The sequence below is a fragment of the Protopterus annectens genome, chromosome 4.part1 (assembly GCF_019279795.1).
Source record: "Protopterus annectens isolate FY-2018-M chromosome 4.part1, PAN1.0, whole genome shotgun sequence".
In the NCBI taxonomy this organism is placed as follows: Eukaryota; Metazoa; Chordata; order Ceratodontiformes; family Protopteridae; genus Protopterus; species Protopterus annectens.
The window spans coordinates 552,436,761-552,450,401 of NC_056734.1; the positions used below are offsets into that span (position 1 = coordinate 552,436,761).

At 46.8% G+C, this 13,641-nt stretch overlaps 1 protein-coding gene across 1 annotated transcript in view; it reads left to right on the forward strand.

Moving 5' to 3' along the window:
- Window positions 1–13,641, forward strand: part of GPBP1L1 (GC-rich promoter binding protein 1 like 1) — a 1,437,510-nt gene that overhangs the window by 1,147,665 nt on the left and 276,204 nt on the right. The gene's annotated exons all lie outside the window — the stretch shown is intronic.

Below are 13,641 nucleotides of genomic sequence, written 5' to 3' on the forward strand. Positions count from 1 at the left end.
TTCCTCTGTCAGTTTTGTGCTTTAACGCTCAAACTGTTTGTCGTCGGGCTATCTTTGTCACAAAATTCTTTTGTGCTCATTCTCCGTATTCCAAAATGGCTTCGATAAGCCATCTGACTACCGATCCACCGAAAAAACGCAAGGATAAAGACAGAGACAGACCGCATAAGCTGACACTCAGTGAGGCACATGGTTAGAATTGCTGGAGCCATGTCAGACTCCAAACCAGTTACAAGTGGCGCCCCACAAGGCTCAGTCCTGGGACCTCTCCTGTTCGGTATATATTTCTCGGAGGTACAGGCCAACACGGAAGGACTGTGGCTGACCAGGTTCGCAGATGACTGCAAACTGGGCGCCATAATCGACTCTGCAGCCGACACAAGCATCCTCCAAAAGGGCCTCATAGAAACAGACAACTGGTGCCAGAGCCATGGCCTCAAGCTAAACGCCAAAAAGTGTATAGTCATCCCCTTTGGCAAAACAAAGTGCCCACAAATTACCACATAGGTGGTAATCCATTAAGTACAGAAGAAGTAATTAGGGACCTGGGGACCCAAGTTGATAGCAATCTCTCATTTGACAACCACATGGCCAAAGTGGTTAGAAAAACATTTTATATAGCCCACCTAATCATGAAGAGATTCACATCTAGATCAGGGGAGGTCATTGTGCCTCTTTACTCATCCCTCATCAGGCCCATAATTGAGTACAATGTCCCTTTTGGGATGTACCTTACCAGACACCTGCAGCAACTGGAAAGACCCCAAAAGTACCTCACCAAGAGGATCAAAGGGCTCAAACAGATGCCATATGCTGCCCGGTTAAAGAAACTCCAGCTCTACTCAGTGGCATACCGCCTGCTCAGAGGCAATCTGTGCCTGATGTATAAAGCAATGTCCAACCCGGAATTAATGGACATGCTGCACCTCAGAAAATCCAAATCCCATCGAGCCACGCGCTCGAGAGACTTGAATCTCAGCACTGAAATAAATGGGACATGCTGGAGGGACAGATTCATAACCCAGAGGCTCCCTTCACTCTGGAATAAAATCCCAGTCCAGGTTAGGCAGAGTCCCTCATTGACTCTCTTCAAGAGGAATCTTGATGAGTGGATGTGAGATCGTAGGTTTACACCAGGTATCACTTCTGTGTCACTGTTAGACAGAGGCACAGTATACTAACCTCGAAAAAGGGCATAGCAAAATTAATTTAAAATGGGTGGCGAAAGCCAAACACACTCTGGCTAGGCTTATAAATGCCCTAGGGCAGATAGCCTAGTATGAACCTATGAGCACATTGACAGCCCCTGATACTCGCTTCTACAGATTCACAGACCTCTACTGAGACCCATTCGGATTCCAGTATACCACGAAAGGCTTCTTTGACTGTGGAACCTGCGGATGTCTCTACCTTGGATGGGACCGGAGCCGCTGTGCAGGCACCAGCTTCTGAAGGTGTATTCAAGCCTTCCGATTTTCATATTAAACCGACGACTTCATTTCAAACCAAAAATTCCGGATTTCTCAGGCCCAGAGTTCGCACTACGCCTAGGAAACCAATGACCAAAGCGCATTCTCAGGGCCACATGCCTCCGAAACAAATGCTTAGAATGGCTGAAGATCTTATTACTTTAATTAGGGGAAGCCAGCCTTCCCACTCAAAAAACCAAGAAATTATTTTCCTTTTGATTCTTCAGATCATGAGTCCTTTGACTCTGATCCTTCTGATTATCAGGACATACCCTTATCTACCTATGAGGATTCTGATGCAGAGGACTCAGTTCCCTCTGCTTCCCCACCAGAAGATTTTTCCTTTGGTGAAACCATGCATACCCTTAGAGAACATTTCCCCTGGGAGTGCCAGGACTACTCACAGTCCAAAAAGAGACTCGGGGAATTTTTAAACTTACCTTAGCACAGGTCTCTAGCTATACTTCCTGTTCTGGAAATTGTAGATGATGTCTTCTTAGAATCCAGCTTTACCCCTGATACTTTGACCCAGGTCCCAGGAAACTTGACAGGTACTACAGAGTACCTGACTCCCTCAAATTTCTCTCTAAAAATCCTGCTGCAGATCCAGAGACCATTTCCCAGGGACCTAAAGGCATTAAGGCTACAACAGCCAAAAAAACTACCCCTTCAGACAGGGACTGTAGGGCTTTAGACAGATGGGGTAAGAAGGTGTACACCTCTGCTACTCTTACCATCAGGGGTTTAAATTGCCAGTTTCATATGTTAAAGTATCAGCAACATATTATGGAACTAATTAAACAGGAAATGATGATGATTCCTGATTGTGCAGAACATAAGGATTTACAAGAGTTAATGTATTCTGCTAACCAAGTTGAAAAACATACTTTGCAATGTGGTTTTGATGCCTTAGAAGCATCTTGCAGGGCTGCTGTCACTGGGGTTAGTTCTTAGAAGGCATTCTTGGCTTAAAGAACAAACATTGCCAGACCATGTCAAAGCAAAATTATTAGATGCACCATTAAACCAAGAACATCTTTTTCACAGTAAAGCAGAAGTCGTCCTCAAAAGGATGGAGGAAAAAGCAACATTTTTGCAAACTTTTAAAGATTTCCTACAGGTACAGCCACCTAGATTCAGCAGGCATTGGTCTTCAAAAAACTGGTCTTTTCCATTCCCTCCCAGACCTTCTGTCTAAACCCAGGGGCAGCAGACCACCAAGACTACAGTCTCAGGGTATGCACAGATCTAAACAATGGAGTGCTCCCACCTCTAAAACAGGGAGTAGTAAGCTGCCATCCTATAGTAAAATCTCACAATGACTTATCCTTATCTCTTCCAAGCCTTGCTCAAGTACTTCCACCTTTAGGAGGAAAACATGCCCTCCATGCAAAAAACTGGGAGTGTATTACCCAGGACAGAGGGGTCTTAAACATTGTTTCCCAGGGATACAGATTCAGCTTCCACTCACCGCCAACCCCAAGCGGATGGCCAGACCTCCCCCTAAACCAGTGGGCAGAGGCCCAAAAAACAATTTTTTTCTCTCCTCAATATCAAGGCTATTCAGTCTTTCCCAACAGAGCAAAGGGGACAAGGTTTTTATTCCAGACTGTTTCTGGTACCCGGAAAAGAAAACTCTTGGCGCCATATCCTGGATCTGTCTATTCTCAACACCTTTCTGGTGGTTCCAAGATTCAAAATGCTTACTCTTAACAGCTGCTTCCTATGCTGACCAAGGACTCCTGACTATCCAACCTAGACCTAAAGGAAGCTTATCTGCACATCCCCATAAGGGAATCATGCAGGAAATACCTACGTTCAGGGCAGGCTCCATGCACCATCAGTTCTCTGCACTTCCCTTTGGCTTATCTACTGCGCCCAGGGTATTCACAAAATGCCTAGCTCCAGCCATTGCATATTGGAGGCAGAGAAGAGTTGAAATTTACCCATACTTGGACGATTGCCTGATTCAGGCGGACAGTCAGGAATTGCTACTACAGCACCTGACATTTGTAGACAGACTTCTAACTTCACTGGGGTACACCAGCAATGAAAAGAAATCGCATCTGGTACCCAGCCAACCGATTGCATTCCTGGGAGCAAGTTTGAACACAACTTCCCAGATGGCATTCCTCACTCCCAAAAAACTAATTTATTTGACAAACTACTTCAGTCTACTGGCCAGCAAAACCCAGCTATCTGCAAGAAAAATACTGCAAGCCCTAGGGTTCATGGCCTCTTGCATTCTACTAATTCCATATGCAAGACTGCATATGAGGAATCTTCAGTGGTGCTTAAAAGGTCTCTGGTGTCAACATTCTCAGGACCTGGAAACAATGATTCCTTGCCAAAGGACAGAGTTCTTTTGGTGGGCAGAGGCCTGCTACCACAACAAGGGTTCACTCAACCCCTGCCGCCCAAACCCTAACAGATGCATCAGGCTGTGCATGGGGGCTCACATGGAAGGACAATGCATTCAAGGCAAATGGATCCCAAAGCAGATGCACCTGCATATCAATCAAAAAGAAATGTTAGCTGTACAGAATGCTCTAACAGCCTTCAAAGGCCTTATTCTTCCAGGACAACTATTGGTAAAGACAGGCAACACCACATTTATGTGGTGCATAAACAAGCAGGGGGGGAACCCATTCCTACCCACTCTGCAGATTAGCCATGGCTCTGTGGAACACAGCCTTGAGCAACCAAGTGCATCTACAAGCTCAATTCCCGCTGGGCAAACAAAATTCACTGGCAGACGACAAGCAGAAATCTCCTAGACCCACACGGGTGGAAATTGGAGCCCAACACCTTCAACCTTCTGATCTAGAGGTGGATGGACCTGTTTGCCTCCCCCGTGAACCACCAGTTGAGTAAATTCTGCACCAGGAACTCTCACAGCAGGGCCTGGAAGGTGGATGCCTTATCCTTTCAGTGGGAAAACCTCTCAATTTATGCCTTCCCCCCTCTGCCCCTCCTCTCAAAAGTACTACTCAAGATAAAACAGGGCAGACCAAGGGCAATTCTTATTGCCCCAGACTGGCCACGCCGGCACTGGTACCCACTCTTGCACAGTCTGACAACAGTGCCACCCTGGCACCTTCACCAGACTCCTACCCTGCTCTCAGCAGGAGGGACAAATTTAGCATCCACAGTTGCAATCCCTAAACCTTGCAGCCTGGCTTATCCCTTGAATACAGCACCAGCAAGCTCAATTCCTACCAGGCAAACTAAATTCACTGGCAGATGACTTAAGCAGAAATCTAATGGACCCACACGACTGGAAACTGGAACCCAACATATTCAAGCTTCTGAGGCACAGGTGGGGGGCAACAGAGATGGGTCTCCCCCTCAGAACTATCTATTGAGTAAGTATTGCACAAGAAGTCCCCACAGCTAAACATGGAAAGTGAATGCCCTGTCCTTTACATGGGAAAACCTCTCAATCTATTTCTTTCCCCCTCTGCCCCTCCTCTCGCAGGTTCTACTAAAGATCAAACAGGACAAGCCAAGGACAATTCTGATTGCACCAGACTAGCCACGCCAGCATTGGTACAGTAGTGCCACCAACATGGCACCTGCCTCAGACCCCTTTCCTGCTGTCCCAGCAGGAGAGCCAGATTTTGCATCCTCAGCTACAGACCCTGAACCTAGCAGCCTGGCTCATCCCCTGAACTCATCACCGGCAACCCTCAGTAAACAGGTGCTGGATGTCATCCTTGAGGCAAGGAGGCCTAGTACTAGAAAATCCTATGCGGAAAAGTGGAAAAAATACTGTTCTTGGAGCCAGTTTCAGGGAATGGATACAACTGTGCCCAGCTTACCCTCCTATACTAGATTACTTAACAGAAATGCTCCACAAAGGCCTATCCTTCTCTTCAATTAAGATTCATGCCTCTGCTATCTCAGCTCATTTTAATGCTGAGCCACCCTCTTCTCTCATCCTCTGGTCAAACAGTTCCTGAGAGGAGCCAAAAATTTAAGACCCCCCCCCCCAGGAGACCTCCTACTCCAGCCTGGGACCTTAACTCTTCCTCCCTTTGAACCTGCTGCTACAGCAGAGCTAAAATTCCTCTCATGGAAAACAGCTTTACTTCTAGCCATCACTTCAGCAAGAAGAGTGTCTGAATTGCAGGCCCTTATGGCCATGGAACGCTGCATTATCTTCCATGCGGACAGGGTTTCCCTCAGGACTAACCCATCATTTATGCCCAAGGTGGTATCTAGTGTGGTTTTAAACCAATCCATTAATTTGCCAACTTTTTCCCCTAATCCTCAGAATAAAGGGGAAAGGATCCCTGCACTCCCTGAACTTACACAGGCAGCTTAGGTTCTATCCGGACAGGACTAAACCTTTCAGTAAAACTGACCAGATGCTAGTCAGCTTTGCTGCAGGGGCAGAGGGCAAGGCCATTTCAAAGCAAACCATTTCTAAATGGGTAGCACACTGCATCCATTTCTGCTACAAACACCATGGGAAACGCACCCCACAGTGGATCAGAACACATTCCACTAGGGCTACATGTACCTCTACAGCCTTTCTCAGGGGAGTCCCTACCAGGGACATCCTGGAAGCTGCAACTTGGAGCTCTGCACTCACTTTCACCAAGCATTACCACATACCTGTCTTTTCTAAATCCAGAGCTGGGTTTGCCACAGCAGTCTTACAGGGCCTGGCTTGCCATCCCTAATGCTTCTTGACTGCCTCCACCCATTCTCAGCTTTGGGAGTCAAGCCAAATGTGATGACTGCAACAGTGAAACACGAAGAACATAGTACAGTTGTGTACACTTACCATAAATGTAGATGTTCGAGTGTATTCACTGTTGCAGTCCTGGTTACCTTCCCTCCAGCCCCCTGACTTCTCTTTACTTCTACCTATCCTTTTTGTTTGGCATACCTTATATTATTGGTATTTGCTGTTTGCTGGGGGTGTTCCACACCATGTAATTGCTTTCTGTTTAGGGGGCTCCTGACATCTGGGGCAAGAAAAACTGATGTAATGGCGTCAGCTGCATGTTTTATACACCTGACGTCATGGAAGAAGCGACAGCATCCAACGCAGACATCCCAAGACTCTGGTGGGCTACCTGCAGGCGGATAACCCAAATGTGATGACTGCAACAGTGAATCTACATTTACATTTACATCTACATCTACATTTATGGTAAGTGTACACAACTGTACTTTCTTAAAAAGATGGAAGAAAAAGCTAAATCTATGCAGACAGTCAAAGATTTCTTGCAAGTACAGCCTCCTAGATTCAGTAGGCATTGCCCCTCGAAGCATTGGTCCTTTCCAGCCCCCTCAAGGCCATCCCAAGCTAGACCCAGGGGAAACAGATCCCCCAGACTATAGTCTCGGGGTATGCAGAGATCTAAGCAATGGAGTGTCTCCACTTCAAAAACAGGCAGTCCTAAGCCACCCCCTTATGGAAGGAATTCACGGTGACATCTCGACTTCTCAACTCCACTCCTCACCCTCTGCTCAACTGCTCGTGCTCCTAGGAGGAAAACTTGCCCATCATGCAAAAAAGTGGACTTCCATCACCGAAGACCGATGGGTCCTCAACATTGTATCCCAGGGGTAGAAATTTTACTTTCTCTCACTGCCAATCCCAAAAGGGTTCCCAGACCTTCCTCCAAACCAGTGGGCAGAGGCACAAAACCAAGTTCAATCCCTGCTCTCCATAAGGGCAATTCATCCTGTTCCTACAGAGCAGATAGGTTATGGGTTCTATTCCAGACTTTTCCTGGTACCCAGAAAAGAGGGCACTTGACACCCAATCCTTGATCTTTCCATTCTAAACACCTTCCTGGCGGTACCAAAATTCAAAATGCTCACCCTTCAGCAGCTTCTTCCTATGTTGGCCAAAGATTCCTGGTTAGCCACCTTAGACCTAAAATAACCCTATCTGCACATCCCTATCAGGGACTCTTGCAGGAAATACCTATGCTTCAGGGCAGAATCTGTGCATTATCAGTTCTCTGCACAGCCCTTTGGCTTATTTCGCTGCTCCCAGAGTATTCACAAAATACCTGGGTCCAGCCATTCTCTACTGCAGACAGAAAAAAATTCATATTTACCCGTACTTGGATGACTGCCTGATTCAGGCAGACAGGAAGTACTGTTGCAGCACCTGACATTTGTAAAGAACCTTCTAACCTTCCTGAGGTATACTATCAATGAAAAGAAATCAAAACTAGTCCCCTGTCAAAAAATTGTATTCCTGAGAGCAAGCTTGGACACAGCATCCCAGATGGCATTCCATACTCCAGAAGAACAAGCCTGTCTGACAGGCTACTACACTCAAATGGCCACCAGAACCAAGCTATCTGCAAGGAAAATCCTGCAGGCCCTAGGGGTTCATGGCCTCTTGCATCTTACTAATTCCATATGCCAGACTGCATATGAGGAAATTTCAATGGTACTTAAGTCTTTGGTGCCAACATTTTCAGGGCCTGGAAACTGTCATTCCTATCATACCTTGTCTAAGGACAGTGTTTCTTTGGTGGGCAGCAGCATGCAACCACAACAAGGGACTTCCCTTTACTCAACCCCACGCCACCCAGATCCTAACCACAGATACGTCAGACTATGCCTGGGGGACTCACCTGGACGACAAGTGCATTCAGGGCCACTGGAGCCCAAGTCAAATTCATCTGCACATCAACCAAAAAGAGATGCTAGCTGTTCAGCACACTCTAACAGCTTTCAGATCCCTACTCTCACCAGGACCACTGCTAATAAAAACAGAAAACACCACAGTTATGTGGTACATCAACAAGCAGGGGCAACCCCACTCTCACCCACTTTGCATGCTAGCATGGCCCTGTGGAACACTGCCTTGGACATGCAGGTCCATCTGCAAGCTCAGTTCCTGCCAGGCAAGCAAAACTCACTAGCAGACTTGAGCAGAAATCTCCTAGACCCACATGAGTGGCATTTAGAGCCCAGCACCTTCAGCCTTCTAATCCAGAAATGGGGGACCCCAAAGGTGGACCTCTTTGCCTCCACCTGCAATCACCAGCTCAGCAAATTCTGCACCAGGACACCTCACTGCAGGGCCTGGAAAGTGGATGCCCTATCCTTCAAGTGGGAAAACCTTTCAATGTATGCATTTTCCCCTCTACCCCTTCTGTCAAGAATATTACTCAAAATAAGACAGGACAGACCAAGAACAATCCTGATTGCCCTGGACAGGCCACACCAGCACTGGTACCCACTACTGCGCAGCCTCTCACCGGTGCCACCCTGGCACCTACCCCAGAACCCAACCTGCCTCACTCAGCAGGGGGAACAGATCTTGCATCCACAACTGCAAACCCTGAATCTTGCAGTCTGACTTATTCCTTGAATTTCCCCCAGTAACCAGCCTAAGCCAGCAGGTGCTGGAAGTCATTCTTGAAGCCAGAAGACCCAGTACAAGGAAATCCTATGCTGATAAGTGGAAAAGGTATTGCTCCTGGATTCACTTTAAAGGAGAGGACACAGCACTGCCCTCCCTGCTTCTAATCCTGGATTACCTAGCAGATCTCCTCCACAGTGGCCTTTCCTTCTCCGTTAAGAGCCATGACTCTGCCATCTCGGCTCATTACAACACTGAGCCACCTCTCTTCTCTCACCCTGTCATCAGACAGTTCCTGAGAGGGGCAAATAACTTAAGGCCACCAAGGAGAGCACCCACCCCTTGGTGCTTGGGACCTTAACTTTGTACTGGAAGAGCTCACGCTACTCCCCCCCCCCCCCTTTTGAGCCTGCAGTGTCAGCAGAGTTAAAATTCCTCTCTTGGAAAACAGCCTTGTTTCTGGCCATCACTACAGCTAGAAGAACAGTGACACAGAAGTGATACCCGGGGTAAACCTACGATCTCCCATCCACTCATCAAGATTCCTCTTGAAGAGAGTCAATGAGGGACTCTGCCTAACCTGGACTGGGATTTTATTCCAGAGTGAAGGGAGCCTCTGGGTTATGAATCTGTCCCTCCAGCATGTCCTATTTATTTCAGTGCTGAGGTTCAAGTCTTTCGAGCGCGTAGCTCGATGGGATTTGGATTTTCTGAGGTGCAGCATGTCCATTAATTCCGGGTTGGACATGGCTTTATACGTCAGGCACAGATCGCCTCTGAACAGGCGGTATGCCACTGAGTAGAGCTGGAGTTTCTTTAACCGGGCAGCATATGGCATCTGTTTGAGCACTTTGATCCTCTTGGTGAGGTACTTTTGGGGTCTTTCCAGTTGCTGCAGGTGTCTGGTAAGGTACATCCCAAAAGGGGCATTGTAGTCAATTATGGGCCTGATGAGGGATGAGTAAAGAGGCACGATGATGTCCCCTGATCTAGATGTGAATCCCTTCATGATTAGGTGGGCTATATAAAATGTTTTTCTAACCACTTTGGCCACGTGGTTGTCAAATGAGAGATTGCTATCAACTTGGGTCCCCAGGTCCCTAATTACTTCTTCTGTACTTAATGGATTACCACCTATGTGGTAATTTGTGGGCACTTTGTTTTTGCCAAAGGGATGACTATACACTTTTTGGCATTTAGCTTGAGGCCATGGCTCTGGCACCAGTTGTCCGTTTCTATGAGGCCCTTTTGGAGGATGCTTGTGTCGACTGGAGAGTCGATTATGGCGCCCAGTTTGCAGTCATCTGCGAACTTGGTCAGCCACAGTCCTTCCGTGTTGGCCTGTACCTCCGAGAAATATATACCGAAAGAGAGGTCCCAGGACTGAGCCTTGTGGGACACCACTTGTAACTGGTTTGGAGTCTGACATGGCTCCAGCAATTCTAACCATGTGGGTTCTGTCCTTGAGCCAGTTTGCAATCCATCTAGTGACATAGGGGTTTATATTTAAGCTGGTGAGCTTATCTATAATGCCCGAGTGGGGTATTGTATCGAAGGCTTTTGCGAGGTCCAGGTAGGCTGTGTGGACTACCTTCCCCTCGTCAATGGCCTTGGTGACTGTTTCAAAGAAATCAACCAGGTTCAAGAGGCAGGATCTGCCCTTAACAAAGCCGAACTGAGTAGGATCCAGTGTTTGTAGGTCCCCAATATCTTTATTTATGAGGTCCATGATGATCCTTTCCATAGCTTTGCAGACCAATCTAGTCAAGCTTATGGGGCGATAGTTTCCAGGATCCGTTGAGGCACCACCTTTATGGAGAGGGACCACTGTTGCTGTATGCCACTCTTTGTGCACATATCCTGTAGTAAGGCTGAGATTGAACAGTAGTTTTATGTTTGGACACCATCTGGTCCCATTGATGCTGTGTTTTTGGCTTTGGAGAGGGTGGCTCTTACCTGAGCATCTGAGATGTCAGGGGGGCAGCACTCTGCTGGGATAGATATTTGCCCTTTTGGTGGGGAGTTTGCGCTGAACCTGTCAGCTAGGATGTTGGCAATGTCTGTGGGTTCGGTGTATTTTTTGTCATTTTGGACTAATTCTGAGCATATCTGGGAATTACCACCCAGGTTCCTAACATAACTAAAGAAAGCCTTGTGATTATCCTTAGTGTCCTGTGCAATTTTCTCTCGAAGCTGGCCTTAGACAATTTTATGTGTGCCTGTAGTTTTTGCTAATACTGATCAGTGATGCCTTCCCTTTTTGGGATTTTGCTCTATCATTTAGTAGCTTCCTCCTTCTATTGTATAGTTTGTTTATGGCTGGGGTCCAGCAGACAGGACGTCTGCCTTTGGAGGATTGGGTCTTGGTTTTATTTGGGATCGCATGATCCATGCATTCCTGAAGGTGTTCATAGAATGCGTTTATAAAGGATTCTGTGGTCTGGGCCGTATTTTCCACAGGGCCAGGGGCTTTGAAGGATTCCACCTCAGTTTTGAGGAGTGTGAAATTTGCTTTAGAGAAGTTTTTCACTGTGCTTTTCTGGGCACGGGGTGGGGTCGGGATGTGAATATCCAGTGAGATTAGTTTATGGTCTGATCTTACCAGTGAGGGATACACTTCTGGTCTGGAGCATAGAGTCCCCATGTTGGTGATGATCAGGTCCAGTATGTTTTCCCCTCTTGTGGGAGTGGTAACAAGTTATTCCATAGCATTTGAGTTTATAAATTCTAGGAACCTTTGGGCTAGGGTGTTGGAGCTAGAGTAATGCTCCCAGTCTATGTTTGGGTAGTTGAAGTTGCCCAATATAATGGTGTTTGGAGAGACCTTCATATTTTCCAGTGTTCTCAGGAAGGCCGAGTGGGGTTCCTGGGTTTGGGAGGGTGGTCTGTAGCAGGCTATAAACTGGAAGGCAGTTTTACCCACTATTAGTTGCACATGGATAGTCTCTGATGCTTCGTGCTTTGCCACCAACCTGGAGGTGTAGGTATCTTTGATGAATATCGATACTCCCCCTCCTTTTGTGGTTCGGTCCAAGTTTTGGGGCCGAAAAGCATGGTATGAGGTATAACCTGGTAGTTCTGGGGTGCTCTTGGGAGCCCTGAACCAGGTTTCTGTTACTGCACAGATATCGATGTTCTCCATGCTAAGGAGAGTTTCGAGTGCGTGCATCTTGAGGTTTAGACTTCTGGCGTTGAGTAGCATTACTCTTAGTTTCTTATCTCTTGTGATACCTATGGAGGTGGGTTTGTCTTTTGAGCCTTGCCTAAAAAAGGCACTATGGGGGTAACAAGAGCCTTTGCCAATATCCGAAAGCCCAGGGGTGACAGGTGCAAGCCGTCCCTAGCGAAGCATCGTGGCTTGTCGAGCATATCATCCCAAGCTGACAGGCATTGGATCCCCTTTGAATGACACCAGTACTTAAGCCAATTGTTGAAGAGGTATTTTCCTTTTAAGGACTCCAATAAAAGATCCTTCTCTGCCATGGGATCTAACACTAGTTCAAGTACCTTAGTCAAAAGCCTTTTGAACCAATTAATTCTTGTCGGCTCAAATTTTTCACACAGGACTATTTTCTTGGTAGCCATTATTTCAGCTAAGAGTATCTGAATTACAAGCTTTATCAGCCAAACCTCCTTACATCATTTCTCACAAAGACAGAGATGTTCTTCGTGTTTCACTGTTGCAGTCATTAAATTTGGGTAATCTGCTGGCAGGTTGCCCTCAGTCGGCCTGATTAACAAAGTCGGGTCATGCGTTGGTTGCTGTCCCTTCTTCCATGACTTCAGGCCGTCAGGGGTATAAAACATGCAGCCGACGCCATTTTAATCAGTCTTTCTTGCCGTGCGGTGCCCGAAGCAGAAGCAGTTCGCAAGTGCCGGTCGACCGACTCCTGAGATTTTCGTTTTCGAGTTTCAGAACCGAAGTCTTCAACCTAAAGCTTAGTACCCCGTTGGGGAAACTTTTTCTTGCTCCTTACCAATGTCAGTAAAAGTTAATAATTTTATTACTTGTGGGAGCCAAATTACCTCATAAGGATTTTCATTTGTACTTTATTCCTTGCCTAGGCCCTGACCACAAAGTGCCTTGCTGTCGGTTTTGTGCTAAATTTAACCAACGCACTATTAAGCGTCTGTATATTTTTGCATCTAAATGTTTTTGCTCAAGATTTAACTATCCAGAAATGTCGTCGGTTAGCTATCAGACTACCGGAATTCACAAAAAACGCAAAGAAAAAGACAGAGACAGACCTTCGAGGTCCAAAACAGATGAAGCTTCTCCTAAGCCAGTCGCCGGTTTGCCGGTACTCAGTGAGGTGCTTTCGCAACCCCTGATACCCGCTGCTTTTGATTTGCAGGCCTCTACTGAGACCCATTCGGAGTCCGGTATGCCGTGAGACACTTTAAGTATTGAAGCCGCGGATGTCTCTACCTTCGATGGGTCCGGAGCCACTGAGCAGGCACTGGCTTCTGAGGGTGTTTTCATGCCTAAAGATTTGTATATTAAACCGACGCCATCTTCAAAACCAAAGCCAAAACCAACTTCTATGTCTAAAAAAACGACGCTTGAGCCACGTGCACAGGCCCCTATGCCTAAAAAACAAATGATCAAAATGGCTGAGAATTTAGTTACCTTGATCAGGGGTTCCCAACCCCCTCCTGCTAAGAGGCCTAGGCAAGGCAGTGATTATGAATCTTCAGATAAGGTTTCCATTTCTTCTGATTCCTCTTCTGATCAAGAATTATCTATTCCCATTTATGAGGACTCTGATGCAGAAGAATCCATCCCTTCTGCTTCTCCTGCTGAGGATTTTTCTTTTGGAGAGACTT